The sequence below is a fragment of the Cynocephalus volans genome, chromosome 15, assembly GCF_027409185.1.
Source record: "Cynocephalus volans isolate mCynVol1 chromosome 15, mCynVol1.pri, whole genome shotgun sequence".
NCBI lineage: Eukaryota > Metazoa > Chordata > Mammalia > Dermoptera > Cynocephalidae > Cynocephalus > Cynocephalus volans.
This window is the reverse complement of record NC_084474.1, coordinates 36,125,561-36,145,729: the sequence shown is the minus strand read 5'-3', so window position 1 is coordinate 36,145,729 and position 20,169 is coordinate 36,125,561. Positions and strand designations below refer to the sequence as shown.

The window sequence follows — 20,169 nt, the reverse complement described above, 5'->3', positions numbered from 1 at the left end:
GAAGCTACGCCGGCGACGCGGTGGGCGGGGCCGGGCGTCGAGGCGGGGCCGGGCGTGGAGGGTGGAGCCGGAGTGCGGGGAGGGGATGTTCTAGAGCTGGGCCGCGTTGTGGCTCAGTCCCTGGTTCGTGGTTGTTGATTTCGTTCCGTTCGTGGTATTGTAATAGGGTATTTGTGTGCTGGCCCGGCTGTGTCCACACTACATTGCGCGCGTCTTCCTGGGGCGAGTGTGGTGGGAGGGAAACCGGCAGAGTGCTGTCAGTGATGCGGTCTCAGGCGACTCCTGGGACTCGTACAGGGAGACGCAGGGCTCTGTTCAGTCTTGTTCTACACAGTAGCTCCAGCGTGGAGCTCGCTGGTGTACGAGGCTCTTCGTAAACGTCTAAGTCAATGCATAAGTGAATGAGAGAATTACTGTCTTTCTGAACTTGAGCAAGTGATGTAATCTGTCAGTGCTTCACTTTCCTTTTCTGTAAATGATCTCTTGTTAAAAAAAAAATGTATAATTTCCATCTGTCTCAGCCAATACTTTCGTAAAATACGGTAAAATTACTAGATAAATGAAATGGAGGAAATCGACATAAGTACAAGCCTGAGGTTTTTTATTATTGAATTCAGCAGACATGAAATTGGATTATAGGAGTATAAAAATAAATTCTCAATTTCTGCATTTATCTCCTTAAGGAGTGGTACCAACCAGTTCACAGACTGGCAGTGTTCTGGATTATAGGATCATTTTAGTAGTTCTTATTGTGAAAATTTTTCTAAAACCCAAGGATTAGAAGAAGCCTGGTGTATTAGTTTTCTGTTTTCTCTCCTAACAAATTACCACAAATTTAGTGGCTTAAAACAACCCAAACTAATCCGTTTTAGGGCTGTAGGTGAGAAGTTTGATGGGGGTCTCTCACTGAGCTAAAATCCAGGTGTTTGCAGAGTTGCTTTTTTTTTTTTTTTTTTTCTTTTTCTGTAGGTTCTGGGGAGAATCTGTTTTCTTGTTTGTTCTAGCTTGACTCATGGCCCAGTTTCACCATCTTCATAGCCAGCAACAATAAATTGAGCCCTTCTCACACCGCATCACTATGACAATCTCTCATACCTCCTTCTACTTGTGAGGTCTTTTGTGATTACATTGGGCCCACCCAGATAATCCAGAATAATTTTATTGTAAAGTCAGCTGATTAGCAACCTTAATTCTACCTGCAATTTAATTCCCCTTTGTCATGGAAAGTAATTTATTCACAAATTCTAGGCATTAGGATGTGGACTTCTTTGGGGTGGGGGTGTATTATTCTGTCTACCATGCCTGGAAGAGTCATAAAATCCTAACAGAATAGCTGTGACTGACCTGAAGCCATCTAAGGGATGGATTTTAGGTCCATCCTTGGTCTAGGTCTTTGAGGATTAAGCTCAGTAGGGCAGGAAACATAAATAAAATTCTGTGCTCTTTCTCCAAATATTTGTCTAGGAAAGGAATTTCTCTGTGTTTCTCACATTCCAAGAAATATCTCTTTCACCTTCGCCCTCACATACCATATTTTGAGCACCTTTGGAAGTCCCAGAAAATAATTCTCAATTGCTGAGTTAATTGTGGCAAGAATGAAAATTGTAGCATCACGTGTATATTAAGTGTTTGAAACTCAAAATCTCTCACACTTCAGGGTTTCACATGGTAAGCAGTAATAAATGTTTAATGAAGGAAACAACCAAGAAGAGTGATCAAGATTCCCTTTTCTTTCTTTTCCAAGACAGTTCCAATTGGGCTGCTCAGATTTTCCAGAAAGGTTGGGGAGTTTCCTGGCAGTCCCAGCACATCCATTAGATTTGTTCAGTCTAGCTCAGGCTGAAGGGAGTCTCCCTGGGCAGTTGTTCTCTACCTAACACAGGTTAGATAACATTCTGCTAGATGGGAAATAAATGTGTTTGGTTGTGATGTGTGGTTCACCTTTTCTTTTTCATAATTATTTGGTGTCTTGGTTTAATGGGCAAAAAATTCCCTTGGAAGAGGGTATCAAGAGGCTGGGTTGTCGTTTCCATTCTGCAAGTTCTTAGCCTTTATACATTTTTAATTACATGGACCGTTTTACTGATTCTTAATAGATACTGCTCATTGCTGTTGCTCCCTGGTCCAGGTCTTTATACACACTATGGAGAGTGTTATCTTTCTAAAGTTGGGCTCTATAGTCAGACTTAATGAAGTGATTTTTTTGCTTTCCTTGGGAATCTTGTAAACCTCTATTCACACTGCCTACAAGATTAAATATACATCTATCTGCCATGGCAGAAACCTACCACCATTTAGGACAAAGCTTAGGCTCAGTTTCAGGTTGCAGGATTCAGACACTGATTCTGCCATCTTACTGGCTGAGTTTGGGCAAGTTGCTTAGCCTATCTGAGTTTGCTCTTTTATCTCAAAGTGGAAGTAATACTCCAACTGGACTTATTGGGAAGTTTACATGAAATAATACATTTAAAGTGCTCTCAGTATATGCAGTGATGGTGTAGAGTAAGCTTTCATTCGATACATTTTAGTTTTTATGTGGCCCCAGCCATTTTTCTCCAGCCTCCTGCCTTACAGAGAATAGTTTCACAGAGATGCTTTCACAACTGCACAGTTCTTTGAATGAAATCCCACTGTTTTCTTAAATAATTACTAATAAACTTTAATTTTTCAAACCATACAGATATACCACTCTGTTGGGGGATGTTGATAATGGGGGACACTATGCATGTGTGGGGGGCAGGAGGTGTATGGGATATCTCTGTACCAAGCCTCTCAATTTTCTGTGAAATGCTCTAAACAATTAAGCTTTTTTTTTTTTTTAATGCGTGTAAGATGCTGTTTAAAAATGTAAGTAGGTATATGCTTCAACTAGAGGTTGAGCAGTACCATTTGAAGAGACAATAAAATCAAGTTTTTCACAGCAAAAACTCAAAAAACCACCAGAAAACAACTATGCACATGCCATTCTGTTTAATCCCCAATTTAAGGGCATGTGTGATCATTGATTTGTTAACTTGTGATGCCAGAGTAACTTGTGCACACTTTAGAATAAAGTTTTTCGTAACTTTTCTCCTGAATAGAGTGTAAGTTTCCGGAGGGCAGAGCTACTTTGTCTCTCTTGTTCTGATGTGTCCCCAGAACCTAGTACAGTTCTTGACCCGAGGCAGGCACTCAGTCAATATTTGCTGGGTTAGCACAGTTGGTTAGAGCGCAGTGTTACAATACCAAGGTCATGGGTTCAGATCCCCCTACCAGCCAGCTGCCAAAAAAAAAAAATTTGCCAAATGGTTGAATGAATGAATAGTACATATAGTGCATATTTGAACTTCAGTTATACCTGGTCTGTCTTTGAAATTGCAACCTGTGACTGCTGACAAACAACTGTACAAGTGAGAGTAGTACAGGAGCATATCAGTTAAATGTGCCTGTCCAGAATAATAATTGAGCAAAAAACAATTGTAAGAGTAAGAAGAAAACTGAAAATACATTAGTTTTAATTTTAGTGTTTGTGAAATTTTCAGTGCTTTTCTAACATATCTATGAAGAGGAATTTGAGCAGTTGTTAGGAGTTCATAGGGATTCAACTTGTGAAAATACTCACATTTTGAAGTTTCTGGATCTATTTAATTGAAGAGTATCTTGAGATTACAGGATGAATAAATACTTATTGTGTGATCAGGATTTTTGAAAAAAAATCGTTTATAGATTATAAAAATAATATTTGCTTACTTTAGAAAGAAAATTTAAATATCACTGAAGTTTTACTGTGCAAAAGCCCCTTTTACTTGTTCTTACTTTCTCAAGGCTGGAGAGTGTGTTTTATTATGTATACCTCCAGAGTTTCATATATATGTACATATAAATATGAACTAAGTATAGATATATATACTTAAAACACAAATTGGTTTATACTATAAGTACTATTTTGAACTATATTTTTGTTTAAGACTGTGAGCTCAGACAATCTTGGTTTAAATCCTGGTTCTACCATTTACTAGCTGTGTTTCCTTGGAAAATTACTTAATATCTCTGTATCTTCTTTTTCTTTTTTATAAAAGGAAATCCTGTGTCATAGGATTGGTATGAGATTAAATGAATTCATTATTTAAAGTTCATAGCACAAGTGCCTGATGCTTAATAAGTGCTTAGTATATTTTAGTTGCTGCTGCTGAAAATAGCTATTTTCACTTAAGTATAACTGGTATTTTTCCTTATCATTATATATGTATAATGCAAATACCTCATTAAAAAAATTTGCTTGGTATTCCACGGAATGGATGTAGCCTAATTTATTTAACCAGGAAGGCCTTCATTAATGAGCTTTGAGGTTGTTTCTTTCTTCCTTTTTTTTTTTTTTCCTAACACAGTGTTACAGTAAACATTTACATTTTTTGTATACTTATGGGGATACTCTCATAAGTATTTGTAGGTTATATGCTGGCTGAAAGTGTACACACAATTTGAGTTTTGATAGATACAGCCTGTTTGTACTAAACTCCATTTACAGTGCATGACAATGCCTGTTTCCTCACTCCCTTATCAACATGGTACTATTGGTGGATTTTCTTGATAACTGGACAACCAAAATAAAATATAGAAATCGGGAACTGGGGTTATTATCCCTTATCCCTGATTTCAGTTTTGATTTTTATGAAAACTGCATGTTCATTCACACTTTTTGACTTCATAATAAAGAGATGCTATCAATTTGAACTCAAAATACACTGTGTTATACATATCAGGGTTCTATGTAAGATTTCATTTGTAAAATGGTTTCTGCTTAAAATTTTTTTTGAAGGTAAAGTTTGCTGTTCCCTAAACAAAACATTATTTCTTTATCTTTGCTCTTTACCCTGGAATTAGCTTCCCTGCCTGCAAATTCCATTGTAAAAATCACCTCCTTTATTAGGCCTTTGTGATTTTTTTTTTAATTCTTTAAAAAGATCAACAAAATTTGCAAACCTTTATCAAGACTCAACAAGGAAAAAGAGAGAGAAGACTGAAATTACTAAAATCAGAAATAAAGCAGGGGCATGGTAGAGCAGTTGCTTCTTCATTACTCTTTAGTGGGCTTTGAAGAGAGAGACATCCTCTTCTTTATCCGGTCTCTGCTGGTGGCTCTCTTTGTGTCACTGCAGTCAGGTGTCTGGGCGTGGCCTGCAGGGTGGCTGTGGCTACTACTGTGGTGTTGAGCTGTTTTTGGCAGCAGCTGTGGCTGTGGTGGGTCACCCACGTGGAAGTGGTGTTTTTAGCATACTCCTTGCCTGTTTCTGGGAAGGGGATGCTGCTCTCAGCTTCTGCCTAGGACCTTGGGCATGTTCTGTTTCTTGCCTGCTTCCAGGAGGCAGGGGCTGCCCTCAGCTCCTGCCTCAGACCCCCAGGCCTTTGTGATCTTACCAGCAAGATGAAATTCCTTTTGAATGTCCTAGGTTTTGTTTTATACTAGTCATTTGTGAACCTGTTTTATCCTTTTTCTAGCTATAGTTTTTGGACATCAGTAATAATTTATTCACTCTTTTCATCTCTTGCATAATATTTTACACATAAATAGGGATTGAATATATTTTTGTTTATTTAAATTGGAATGAAACTTAGTTTGATTGTTGAATAAGTATAAATGAAAAATAACATCACAGATGGCCTGTTACTGGATTTAAAATATGTTTGCATAGTGATAAAAGTTCACGTTGTACCCATTGATTTAATTCTTATAGTCCTTAAAGTACAGACTTATGTGTATGTGGACCTCAGAAATAAGTGGTGTTCGGTAATAGCCAAGCAAATTATCCTTACAAAGAACTTTTCCCTGCAGCCAGTAATTTAATCAAGGGCAGTACATGATGAATTTCTTATCCTTATATTTTACTGAACTTACTAGATAAAAGGAACTGAAGTTAAAATGACATGTCACACCATTGTCCTGTATGGCGTTTGTTAGGTTCCATACTTACTCCATGCTCACTTATCCACTTCTCTTTTTGTTTGGTTCATTAGGTTTAATATTGGTTTATGCATCTAATTCTTCAACTCTTTTTTTTTTTTTTAGTGTAATGACCAAATCCTATTCATTTTTGTAACTAACATAGCACATACTTACTTATGTAGAGAGGACCTGGTAAATGTTTACTAACGATATTTTTAAAGTTAGATACCTTTTTCCCTCCTTTTTTTAAAAAAAATTATTTATTGTACATTTTATGAAGTATTTTCATCCTTTAAAAAAATATTTTGAAACCTTAATTCCTCTTATATTATTTGGACAGTATAGATTTGTAGAATCTGTTAAGCCAATTTGGAGCTGTGCTGTGGCATATAACCCATCTTATAACCACAAGGTGGCAATAGTTTAACAAAGAATTGGTGTTTCTGCTTTATAAATATTACTGTTTCTTTACAGCAGAGGGTGACATATAACTTTTCAGCACATTGAAAAAATGGCTTTCAGAGAGTTTTTGAAGTCACACAGTAGGACATTTTACTACATGAGCTTATTTATTTAAAATAGTGATGCTATAAGATGCTTTATAGTTTTACCATATTTTAGCAATGTAGTAGATAGATTTTATGCAGATATTTAAAACAATTGTTATTTTTCACTTTTTCATGAGTATTTCTTATTGATATTTTTTATTTCAAAATACTGGAATATTCCAGAGGGCAGAATATTTAAATGAGATATTTTGTCCTTTTAGAATACTGGAAAAATCCAAAATACAGTTTATTTAAAGGATTTGTTTCATAGAAGGGGGAAAAGTTCTTATTTTTAGTGTAAGTTTTAAGTTCACTAAATTCATATAGTAGCAAAACTATATAGTTTTACTTAACCTGTTGTTTTCTCACCATTTTTATATTGACAACTTTAAAAATTATACCAGCGTTTTAAAAATTATTTAATATGTAAAGGAATGTTGAAAATGATTCTGGTTTTAGCTACATATATATACCCACCAGTTTTTACATTATAGAATTCTAAGAGTATTATCTCTGAGTTAATGATAAAAATATTCTAAAATGTTGTATGGTTTCGCAGTCTAACATTTTCAAAGCATGTTTAGACGAAATGACCAGTTAATAAAAAAACATGAAAAAATGAATTGAGGAAGGTAGAATTCTCTTAGCAAAGTAGATTTTTATCAATGTAATATGCTTATAAGAAAAGATGCATATATTCAGTATGTATTTTGTACATTTGTAATTTGTTCATTTTCTAAAAGAAAAGATGCATATATTCAGTATGTATTTTGTTTTGTGGGTGGTCATATGATCTTATCATACCCCATCAGACTCTTTATTGACTTCCCAAGTCAGCGTTAGCTTTCATGATTCTTAACTCCCATTTTTGCTCAGAAATCTCACTCCCTTCTCTTAATGTGTTCAGGTATTGTTTCATTTTGTTTTTTTTAAAAAGGTTATATACATATATATTTTTTTTTTTAACCCAGGTGTATTGCTTCTAGTTCATTCATTTATTTATTCAAGGAACACCACTGAAGTATTAGTCCACACTTTTTCCTGTTGAAACTTCATCTATACAACCCATTGTTGAAACAGTCATGTGAAGACAAATACTTAGAAAACGGGCTCCGTTATTCACTACAACCATTTTTTTTAACTAAATTAGAATTTTTTAGTATTTGTCAAAATAAAGAATTGTTAAAGGTTATATTAAATTTTTCTGTTTTGATTACATTTGTTTTTATAGTCCTGTTTTTATAGATTATGGCCCTTAAATTTGTTTTTATCTGTTGGCATTAAATAACAGAAGAAATAAAGGAAACTAACCACGTTTGAGGGGATTTGGGAATAAAATCTTGATTCACTCTTGATTCAGTTTAGTTTCTGCCTCCCTTTTTAAAGTTTTGGGAATTCCACTGTTGGCAGCTGCCAGGCAATGAGTCAGTCTTGACACAGGCAGTTGTCGATCTAGGAGCTGGCAACTCAGCAAGTTGAGCCATTTGGGTTCTCTCTGGGGAGGTGAGTGCACACTGGGAGCTGGGTATCTACTGGGGTAGAGGGTATTTATCCTATCCCAAAGAAATGGAAACTTATGTTCATATAAAAACTTGTACACAAATGTTCATAGTAGCTTTATTCGTAATAGCCCCAAACTGGAAACAGCCCAGATGTCTCCCAGCTGGTGAGTAACTAAACAAACTGTGGTATGTCTTTATCATGGAGTACTACTTAGCAATAAAAAGTAATGAGTGATTGATACACACAACAATTTGAAAGACTCTCAAGGGAATTAGGCTGAGTGGAAAAAAAGCCAATCCCAAAGGGTTGTGTACTGTGTGATTCCATTTATATCTTGAAATGACAGAATTATAGAGATGGAGGACAGATCAGTATTTGCTAAGAGTTAGGGACTGAGGGAAAGAGGGTAGGTTGAAAGTTGTAGAAGAACAACATGAGGAGGGATCCTTGTGGAAGTGGAGCTGTTCTGTATCTTGTCTGTGGTGGCAAATACAGGAACCTACATAAATGATAAAATTGCATAGAACTAAATACACACATACAAAGGGTTACGTGTAAAACTGGTGAAATCTGAGTAAGATCAGTGGATTGTATCAGTGTCAATTTTCTAGTGACATTATACTGTAGTCTTAAAAGATGTTATCATTGGGGGAACTGGGTAAGGGTACAGGGGATCTCTGTGTATTATTTCTTATAATTGCATGTGCTCAAAATAGGAAGTTTAATCTTTTTTAAAAAAGGATTATTTCACTAGTCTGTTAGGCCCAGCACTTTTAAGACCAGTGAATTCCATAAGCATGAGCCCATTACCCCACATTATTTCCTGTGAAATGATTTTTTTGTTGTTGTTAGAAGCAATGCTGTGTGGAATATCATGACAGTGAATAAGAGATTCCATTAAATTCATGGATGGTGGTTTTGGTAGAATCATTGTGGGCAGGTAAGGCAAGTTTATATTCAGAATGTATCAGTTCTAGTGTTAATATGTCACTATCCATTTTTCTGTATGGAATGAGTTGGTGAGATCAAACCTGCCACAAGGTGGCAGGCTGGTCTTCCCATGGAATGATTGGAGGCTTAGTGTTGGCCTCTGATGCTGGCAGATTGGTTATTTAATAGGGGATGTAGCCAGATCAACCTGGGTAAATAGAAGTCAATGTTTCTCAATCCATGCATAACCTTCAACTCACAAAAATGCAGGGGCCTGCCATATTGGTAAAATTTCTAGGTGGCCAGTGGTCTAGAGTATGTTGAGATACCCTTCTTACCACTAAGACGGAGTGACATCCTTGCTGCCATGGTCACTTTGTTCTTGAACCCTTTGGGGACAGACAGAAGTGGCTGGGGAAAGAGGTTGACTTATTTTCAAACGACTGGTTTTCTTGTCCACCTGATTATTAAGATTTCTTTTCTGCTGAAGAGGTCGTTATTCACATGTGACTCATTTATGTTCTCTGTGCCCATTCAGAGAGGTCTTTCCACATATCTCTTTCCCAGACCTTGTCACCTATTTTCCTTTTTTTTTTTCTGTGACGGGTAAGGGGATCATAACCCTTGGCTTGGTGTCGCCCGCACCGCTCAGCCAGTGAGCGCACCGGCCATCCCTATATAGGATCCGAACCTGTGGCCTCGGCGCTCCCAGCACCGCTGCGCTCCCAGTGCCGCACTCTCCCGAGTGAGCCACGGGTTCAGCCCTTGTCACCTATTTTCTAATTATGTTTCTTCTAAATCCCTGACCCTCCAGCAATATCATTAGCCATTTTCCACAAATCAATATAGGTCCATACTTTAGGCCATCTCTCCTTTAGGCAAAACGATCATTCAGGTGTACTGCTCAAAGTTCTGCCAACTGGGAGGCTGTTCTTTACCACTGTCCTTCAGGGCCACCCTGGTTTTGCACTGTAATTCACTTGTAGAGGTCTGTCAAAGTCTCTGTTCTCTATCTCCATCTGCTACAGACACTTCCAAGCACCACTGCATCTACCAGCTCATACAACCCAAGAAGTAGAGTAGCTTGTTTGGAGCCTGGACCATTTGCAGAGCCTTATCTTGTTCTGGGGCCCAGTCAAAACTGACAACTTTTGAGATACTGGGTAAAAGGGTTGGAGAATCATATCCGAATAAGGTATATATTTGTTGCCTCCAAAATTCAAGGAGAAACACTAGGCATTGTGCTTCTTTACCACTAGTAAGAAGGGATATCTCAACATGGCCCAGACCACTGGCCTGTAGGACTTTCACCAAGGTGGGATTTATGTCCCATCTTCTGTCACACATGTGTTTTACTATGTGTTTATAGTAGTTGCTACTTCCTGCCTACAGGTTCAATCAACATTTGTAATGGACCTAGCATGGTGTCCAGTGGAACAGAGTGGCAATCCAAGTCCCTGTTCACTGCATTATTACACAGAACTGTAGAACTGATATAACCCTGAGGTTCATGGTCTTTACTAGCAGGCCTAGGAAAAAAAACACTTGCCAGATCAATAATTGTATACCGGATGCTAGGGGATATTTGGTTTGCTCCAGCCATGAAACCATATCTGCAACAACAGCTGTAATTGGAGTTACCACCTGCTTAAGTTTATGATAATAAATTGTCATTCTCTAAGACCTGTCTGTTTCCTTTTTTTAAAATTTATTTATTTATTTATTTTTTAAATTTTATTTTGTCGATATACATTGTAGCTGATTATTGCTCCCCATCACCAAAACAGACCTGTCTGTTTCCTGCAGTGCCAGATAGGCAAGTTGAGTGGGAATGTGGTAGGAATCACAGCCCTTACATCTTCTAAGTCCCTACTGGTAGTTGTACTAATTGCTGCAATATCTCCAGGAATGTATATTCTTTTGATTTACTTGTTTGGTAGATAGGGGAAGTGCTTGTCTTCCTCTTGGCCTTTCCTACCTTAATAGTCCTCAGGCCACAGATAAGAAACCAAAGTGGGAATTCTGGCAGTTGGTGAGTATACCTGTTCCAATTGTACATTCTAGAACTGGGGAGAATACCACAGAGTGGGTTCATTAGATGGACCTGCCTGAACTAAAACTACATTACAGAGTGACCTCTGTAAGCCCCTGTTCTGACTGGTAGCAAATTGGATTTCCAAGAATTAGTGTCAGTTCAGATAATCCCTAACAAGTCTGATTATTTTCTCTTCCCCAGTGGACAGTCACCCTGGTAAATAGCCACAGCTCCCTTGGTAGAGCTAGAAGGAAGATTGATGCTACAAGTTTTTGCCCATGTAGGAGGATCCTTTGACCTCCTCTTCACTCAAGGGACTGAAGGTCTGGGAATTGATTCAAGTTTGGATATTGGTTGAGGGGCCATTACATTTATTTGTGGTGATTTCAGTTAGATTTCTGTTCACTAGAACTAAAGTTTTTCCATCTATTTCATTTCTCGGGGTACCACAGTCAACCAGCCAAAGATCTCTACAAGTCACACTATACTGATTACTGCTTAGGCTCTGCTGCCTTATGATAACCATGCCTCCCATGCTTTTGGCTCTTAAGTGCCGACTTGAATCCTGCCACTTCAGGGCCTCATCATCTCCATTGAATTCAGGGAGCCCTTTTTGGCAGCAGTTCCTACTGTCATTCCTGGCTTATGGAGATTAGCCACCACACAGCTCTTCAAGAATGCTGGGCTCCCCACACAAATGCACTTATCTTTGGTGAAAGGAGTGTCTTACACATCCTCCTGGAGGACATAGTAAGGGGTAGGTGAGTAGGTTATAAATAATAAATCTACTCCAACATTCTGTTCTCTTCAGTCCTTTGGATACCTTACTCTATGGTACTAAGGAAGTATTTCAACTTCACTTAGTGTAATATGTCTTTGGGTTCCGGTTTCACTCAGCCAACTAAGCAAACTATTAAAAGCCACTCCCAGCCACTTAAATTAATAGAATATATCAAAAATCTGTTTCACGAGCCTATATTAATAAAATTTGGCTCAAGGCAACACTATTTTCCTCTCACCATAATTCAGTACTCTTGGGATCCATTCCCATACGTATCCCCAGTTTCTGTTGATATAAATGGGTAAAATTATACAGTTCTTTTGTTGTGTATTGTACCTCCTCATGGACTACACTTTGGGTCTCACCCTTGGGAGTCTCTGAGACTTGTGTTTGGTTATAGGTCTAGAACAGAGCTATCTAATAAGAACTTTCTGTGATGATGGAATGCCCTATAATGTGCTGTTTGCATATAGCTATTGAGCATTTGAAATTTGGTAGTGCAACTGAGGAAATGAATTTTAAATTTTATTTAATTTTTATTATTTTATATATATATATATATATATATATACACACATATTTTTTTTTTTTTTTAAGAGATGACCAGTAAGGGGATCTTAGTCTTTGACTTGGTGTTGTCAGCACCACGCTCTCCCAAGTGAGCTAACTGGCCATCCCTATGTAGGGATCTGAACCCATGGCCTTGGTGTTATCAGCACTACACTCTTCCAAGTGAGTCACGGGCCAGCCCTTAATTTTTATTAATTTAAAATTAATTTAAATAAACACATGTCAACTGGGTACCATAGTGTTTTGCTTTATTTTATTTTATTTTTATTTTTATTATTTTTTTTAATTTTTATTTTGTCGATATACACTGTGGCTGATTATTGCTCCCCATCACCAAAACCTCCCTCCCTCCTCCCTCCCCCCCAACAATGTCTTTTCTGTTTGCTTGTCGTATCAACTTCAAGTAATTGTGGTTGTTATATCTTCTCCCCCCCCCGTTTTGTGTGTGTGTATGTGTGTGTGTGTGTGTGTGTGTGTGTGTGTGTGTGTGTGTGTGTGTGAATTTATATATTAATTTTTAGCTCCCACCAATAAGTGAGAACATGTGGTATTTCTCTTTCTGTGCCTGACTTGTTTCACTTAATATAATTCTCTCAAGGTCCATCCATGTTGTTGCAAATGGCAGTATTTCATTCGTTTTTATAGCTGAGTAGTATTCCATTGTGTAGATGTACCACATTTTCCGTAGCCACTCATCCGATGATGGACATTTGGGCTGGTTCCAACTCTTGGCTATTGTAAAGAGTGCTGCGATGAACATTGGGGAACAGGTATACCTTCGACTTGATGATTTCCATTCCTCTGGGTTTATTCCCAACAGTGGGATAGCTGGGTCGTATGGTAGATCTATCTGCAATTGTTTGAGGAACCTCTATACCATTTTCCATAGAGGCTGCACCCTTTTGCAGTCCCACCAACAATGTATGAGAGTTCCTTTTTCTCCGCAACCTCGCCAGCATTTATCGTTCAGGGTCTTTTGGATTTTAGCCATCCTAACTGGGGTTAGATGGTATCTCAATGTGGTTTTGATTTGCATTTCCCGGATGCTGAGTGATGTTGAGCATTTTTTCATATGTCTGTTGGCCATTTGGATATTTTCCTTAGAGAAATGCCTACTTAGCTCTTTTGCCCATTTTTTAATTGGGTTGCTTGTTTTCTTCTTGTAAAGTTGTTTGAGTTCCTTATATATTCTGGATATTAATCCTTTGTCAGATGTATATTTTGCAAATATTTTCTCCCACTCTGTTGGTTGTCTTTTAACTCTGTTAATTGTTTCTTTTGCTGTGCAGAAGCTTTTTAGTTTGATATAATCCCATTTGTTTATTTTTCCTTTGGGTGCCCGTGCTTTTGGGGTCGTATTCATGAAGTCTGTGTCCAGTCCTATTTCCTGAAGTGTTTCTCCTATGTTTTCTTTAAGAAGTTTTATTGTTTCAGGGTGTATATTTAAATCCTTAATCCATTTTGAGTTGATTTTAGTATACGGTGAGAGGTATGGATCTAGTTTCATTCTCCTGCATATGGATATCCAGTTATCCCAGCACCATTTGCTGAAGAGGCAGTCCCTTCCCCAGTGAATAGGCTTGGTGCCTTTGTCAAAGATCAGCTGGCAGTAAGTGGGTGGGTTATTTCTGGATTCTCTATTCTATTCCATTGGTCAGTGTGTCTGTTTTTATGCCAGTACCATACTGTTTTGGTTGTCATAGCTTTGTAGTATAGCTTAAAGTCAGGTAGTGTTATGCCTCCAGCTTTATTTTTTTTGCTCAGCATTGCTTTGGCTATTCGTGGTCTTTTATTGTTCCATATAAATGTCTGGATAGTTCTTTCCATTTCTGAGAAAAATGTCTTTGGAATTTTGATGGGGATTGCATTGAATTTTTATATCACTTTGGGTAGTATGGACATTTTCACTATGTTGATTCTTCCAATCCAAGAGCATGGGATATCTTTCCATCTTCTTGTATCCTCTCTAATTTCTCTCAGCAGTGGTTTGTAGTTCTCATTATAGAGATTTTTCACCTCCTTGGTTAACTCAATTCCTAAGTATTTTATTTTTTTGGTGGCTATTGTAAATGGGCAGGCTTTCTTGATTTCTCGTTCTGCATGTTCACTATTGGAGAAAAGAAATGCTACTGATTTTTGTGTGTTGATTTTGTATCCTGCTACTGTGCGGAAATCATTTATCAATTCCAAGAGTGTTTTTGTGAGGTTTTAGGCTGTTCGATATATAGGATCATGTCATCTGCAGACAGGGACAGTTTGACTTCATCTTTTCCAATCTGGATGCCCTTTATTTCCTTCTCTTCTCTGATTGCTCTGGCTAGTACTTCCAACACTATGTTGAATAGGAGTGGTGAGAGTGGGCATCCTTGTCTAGTTCCTGTTCTTAAAGGAAAAGCTTTCAGCTTTTCCCCATTCCGGATGATATTGGCTGTAGGTTTGGCATATATGGCTTTAATTATGTTGAGATACTTTCCCTCTATACCTAACTTATAGAGGGTCTTTGTCATGAATGAGTGCTGAACTTTATCAAATGCTTTATCAGCATCTATAGAGATGATCATATGGTCCTGGTGTTTGAATTTATTGATATGGTGTATCACATTTATTGATTTGCGTATGTTGAACCAACCTTGCATCCCTGGGATGAATCCCACTTGATCGTGGTGAATAATTTTACGTATGTGTTGCTGTATTCTGTTTGCTAATATTTTAGTGAGGAATTTTTCATTTATATTCATCAAGGATATCGGCCTGTAGTTTTTTTTTTTGGTTATGTCTTTACCTGGCTTTGGTTATGTCTTTACCTGGCTTTGGTTATGTCTTTACCTGATACCTTGGTATCAGGATGATGTTTGCCAATTCCAATTGGTCTAGAGTCTTGTTTAGATCTTGTGTTTCTCTACTGATTCTTTGCCTAGATGATCTGTCTAATATTGACAGTGGGGTGTTCAGGTCCCCTGCTATTATGGTATTAGTGTCTATTTCCTTCTTTAGGTCTAATAGAGTTTGTTTTATAAATCTGGCTGCTCCAACATTGGGTGCGTACATATTTATGATTGTTATGTCTTCTTGATGGATCAGTCCTTTTATCATTAAGTAGTGTCCCTCATTGTCTCTTTTTATGGTTTTTAGTTTAAAGTCTATTTTGTCAGATATAAGAATAGCTACTCCAGCTCGTTTTTCTTTACTGTTTGCATGGTAAATCTTTTTCCATCCTTTCACTCTTAGTCTATGTGAATCTTTATGGGTGAGGTGGGTCTCTTGTAGGCAGCATATAGTTGGGTCCTCCTTTTTGATCCAATCAGCCAGTCTGTGTCTTTTGATTGGGGAATTTAAGCCTTTTACATTAAGAGTTGTTATTGAAAGGTGTTGATTTATTCTTAGCATTTTATTGGTTGTTTGGTTGTCTTAGGTGTCTTTTGTTCCTTGCTTTCTGATTTACTGTTTGTTTTCTGTGTTTGTTGGTTCCTTAGGTTGTAGATAGCATTTTTGTTTGATTGTTTTCTCTTTGTGAATGCCATTTTTATTATACTAGTGGGTTTTGATTTTTCTTGGGTTTTTATGGCAGTGGTAGTTATTTTTCAGGAACCAAACCCAGTACTCCCTTGAGGATTTCTTGTAAGGGTGGTCGTGTGGTAGTGAACTCCCGCAGTTTTTGTTTGTTTGAGAAATATACTATTTGCCCTTCATTTTGGAAGGATAGCCTTGCAGGGTAGAGTATTCTTGGCTGGCAATCTTTGTCTTTTAGTATTTTGAATATATCATCCCATTCCTTTCTAGCTTTTAGGGTTTGTGATGAAAAGTCTGATGTTAGCCTGATTTGGGCTCCCTTATAGGTGATTTGACGCTTCTCTCTTGCAGCTTTTAAGATTCTCTCTTTGTCTCTTGAGTTTTGCCAATTTGACTATAACATGTCTTGGAGAAGGCCTTTTTGTGTTGAATATGTTTGGAGATCGTTGAGCTTCCTGGATCTGAAGATCTGTGATTTTTCCTATACCTGGAAGTTTTCTGCCACTATTTTGTTGAATATGTTTTCAATGGAATCTCCATTTTCCTCCCCTTCTGGAATACCCATGACTCGGATATTTGAGCGTTTAAGGTTGTCTCATATCTCTCTCAGATTTTCTTCCATGTCCTTGATTCTTTTTTCTTTCTTTTTGTCTGCTTGTGTTATTTCAAACAGCCCATCTTCAAGTTCAGAGGTTCTCTGTTCAACTTCGACAAGCCTGCTGGTTAAACTCTCCGTTGTGTTTTTTATTTCGCTGAATAACTTCTTCAGTTCAGCAAGTTCTGCTACTTTTTTTTTCAGGACATTGATTTCCTTGTACATTTCCTCTTTCAGGTCCTGTATACTTTTCCCCGTTTCATCATGATGTCTAGCTGAGTTTTCTTGTATCTCATTCAGTTTCCTTAGAATTATCACTCGAAATTCCTTGTCAGTCATTTCAAGGGCTTCTTGTTCTATAGGATCTAGAGTTTGAGATTTATTAACTTTTGGTGGTGTACTTTCTTGATTTTTTGTATTTCTGGTATCTTTTTTTTGATGTTTATTCATTGTGGTAGGGGGTTTCACAGTCCACTGGTTTGAGACTATTGACTAACTAAGATGTTGCTGTGGTTTCCAATTTCATATGGCTACCTCCGTGACTGCTCAGTTGGCCTCTAGTGCCTTGTGTGTATGGTTGCCTCGGGTCTTGGGCCTCTCCGGGGAGCCACCTTTCTGGTCCGCTTGGACTCTGCTGGGCTGCTGGATCACGTACCATAGGGTGTGTGATCTCTGTTGAGCTTTCACTTCCCGTGCAGGACTTCTCCCTGTTCCGTGTGCTCTGGCCCAGGCTGTTGGATTGTGCGGTGGCGACCCCACAGGGTGTGTGGTTTTTATCGAGTCTCCACCTCCCTGGCCGCCCGTCTCCCCACTCTGTGCGCACTGGGCTGGGCTGGGACGTGTCTTCTGCAACCCTCGTCTATCAGCTGGGCCTTCAAGACCCTGCCCGGCACCGCCTCGCCCAGGAAGTCTACCGGGTTTCTGGTAGGCACAGACGACCGGTCGCTCTGGGTGCCTTTGTAGCACTGTGTAGATCTTTCTCGGGACTTGTTCACCTTTATATCCCCCCGGTATGGACTGAGTCTAGCGCCTGCCTGCAGCCAGCTCTCCGGCAGATTCAAACGGACTTGGGAACTCTCCTACCACACTGTTCCCAACCAGAAATTGGTTAGGCGTTTTTCCAAACAGGTGGCCGCAGAGATGGTATCTGCCTCCCAGTAACAGGGAGTTTACCAGGGCCGGAGTCCAGGGTGTGGTGGAGTGACAGTCGGGCCCACCCGTACTTCCTTGCCCTCCCAATACTGGCCGGGGACGCCCCATGCCACCAGCCCCACCAGAGAACCGCAGAGGGAGTGGGGGGGGGGGGGCGGCCCGCAGGCCCCGGGAAGCCCTGCGCAGGGGCAAGCAAGTGGGAAGGCTCAGTGAGTAACCGTGCGGAGCCGGGCCGGAGCTGCCAGCACCTGGGAAAATGGACGCAGCTCTGGGGTGGTGAGTGAACCGGTGATGTAGGCGGAAGCCGGGTGGGCGTCAGCCCCCCAAGCAGGGCTGGGCCAGGGGTCGCTCACAGGGCTGTGCCAGGTCGGGCACTCACTCTCTGCCTCTGGTTTGTCGCCTTCCCCGTTCTCGGCCGCTGCCGCCTCGGGCTGTTCAGTCTCGGCGCGCTCGGGCGTTCCCAGGAATCTTCTTTTATGCTGGCCTGAAACCTCGAATCCTGAATAGGGCAGCTGGCTGCCTTCAGCGCCGCCCCGGCCTCTGGGATCCTGTCTGCATCCACAGCAGCCCTGGCGCCGTGTTCCCTGTTTAGAGACTCGCTTTTGCAGCTAAGAAACAGTTCTTTTCCTGCTCCATACTTCAAAGCTGTTGCCTGTAAATGAGGCAGCCTCTCCTGCCGGGGGCAAAGTGGCGGTCAGCCCCCACGACCGGCCAGCAGCAGCAGTCCTCCCTTAAGAGATGGTGAGAGGAAGGTCCACAAGTTTCCCGGCTGCCTGAGGCCCAGTGGCTGCCTTTTCTACCTCAGCTTGAAAAACCATCTTGAAAAACCATCTTGAAAAACCCCTCACGACCTGGGTACCGTATTGAACAATGCAGGTTTAGAATCAATGAGAAGTTATAGAGGTGAGTACTTAGGAGGGTCAACTGTTTCTTGCAACTACCTGAGGGTGGACCATTGCAGATTCTTCAGGAAAGGGGAGACTAACCTCCTCAGATTGGGGTGGAAGAACTTCTTTTATTGGCAGAGGACACTCAACAGAATTGAGGGGTTTAAAGTCTCCGGCTTCATCAAAATCTACCCATATGATCTTATTCCAGTTTTCGGGATCCAATGCCTTCCTCATCAATGATCTAACATTAACATTAGAGAACCCTCAAAATTGGGAATTCAGTTTGCATTGTCATTCAGCTGTTTTCAGGATTAGATTTTGGGGTTTTTTTTTTTTAAGAAATCTCAGGCCTGTGCCTAATAGAGATAAAGATTTCTTTTAGGACTGTTGTGGATATATTCGAGTTCCTTACATTGAGCTTTAGCTGGAAATTTTAAGTCCTGAGGTTATCATTTCCAGTGCACTTAACAGAAAACAACCAATACTTCTATACTTCTGTATTTTGACCTAGTTGATCTGGGGCAGCAAATAGAATACTTGCTCACCACGAAGCCTTTCCTTCTATGGGCACTTGGTTATAGCTGTCTCCAGGTGTTAATTAAAAAACCGCTTTGCCATTGCATACTATGGACTACCAGTGCCCCTTATCACTGGAAATAGGATCATTAATGCCTTTATATTGAATCAATTTAGGAAACCAACCTCAGATAACCCAGAATTAATTCAGGCCAACCCATCTTAAGGTTCTATTCCCCTGTAACCGTTTTGGTAGTCTCATCTCCTTGTGTTTAGCTTTACACTAGGGACTTTTCATGATGTCTATTTATGAGCCAGTTCCTGTCTTGGACATTTTTTCCAGATATTATTTATAAGTGTTGCCCCTGTGTTTTTATTGTGCAGGGTTAGAATAAGTAGAAGTAGGAGTAGGTAGCAGTAGTGTTTTATATCAGATCTCTGAAAGAATTTTTTGACTGTTATGTTTGTTAAACATGGAAATGTGGATAGTGTAGAGAGGGATGATATCCATAGATAGGATAAAAATTGATTTCCAGAATTTTTTTTTTAGAATAGTAAATACACCAACCCTATTTTTTAGTATGTCTTTCAGGAACCAAAATTATATATTTATGTAACTTTTTTTAGTAGTGAACAAGACAGACATCTCGTTCATCTTGAAGTATAGCAAGGAAGATCAACATTTAATAATCAAATTTTAAATGTGATGAGTGTTATTAACGTAATTCTGTAGCACCAACTGAGTTATATAGGATCCTAGAGCAAGACATTTAATCTAGTTTTAGAAGTGTTCTATTTCCCAGAATAGTTGGAAATAAAATTGCCTGTCTCTACCTGCGTGTCTTAGCTTTTAGTTAGAAAACTTGTCTTATTAGAATACCCTTGCATGTACTACAGTACTATTTATTATATAAATTTTAAAGCATTCTCACATGCAAACATTTTAAAGGGTGTAGTAAAAATACATGTGAATAGAAATTCCAGTGTTTTCTTCTTTTATCCTGTGGGTTATCATGTGGATCACCACTCTTTTATACAATCTGTCCTCTTTTCTTCAGGCCTGCTCTGTAGATTTGTATTCCTTGGCCCCAAGTCTCCTCTGTTTTTGTGAACAGTCTCTGCTTCATCCTTCGCTACAAGTATTTCTTGCTTGCTTTGTTGATTCTCTTGATAACACTACTTTCTTTCTGGCCTTCCCTCATACAGGTTGTGATGG

General features: G+C 39.2%; 1 protein-coding gene across 2 annotated transcripts in view; it reads left to right on the top strand.

The window, feature by feature from the left end:
- Positions 1-20,169, top strand: part of TPD52 (tumor protein D52) — a 230,156-nt gene that overhangs the window by 115,548 nt on the left and 94,439 nt on the right. The gene's annotated exons all lie outside the window — the stretch shown is intronic.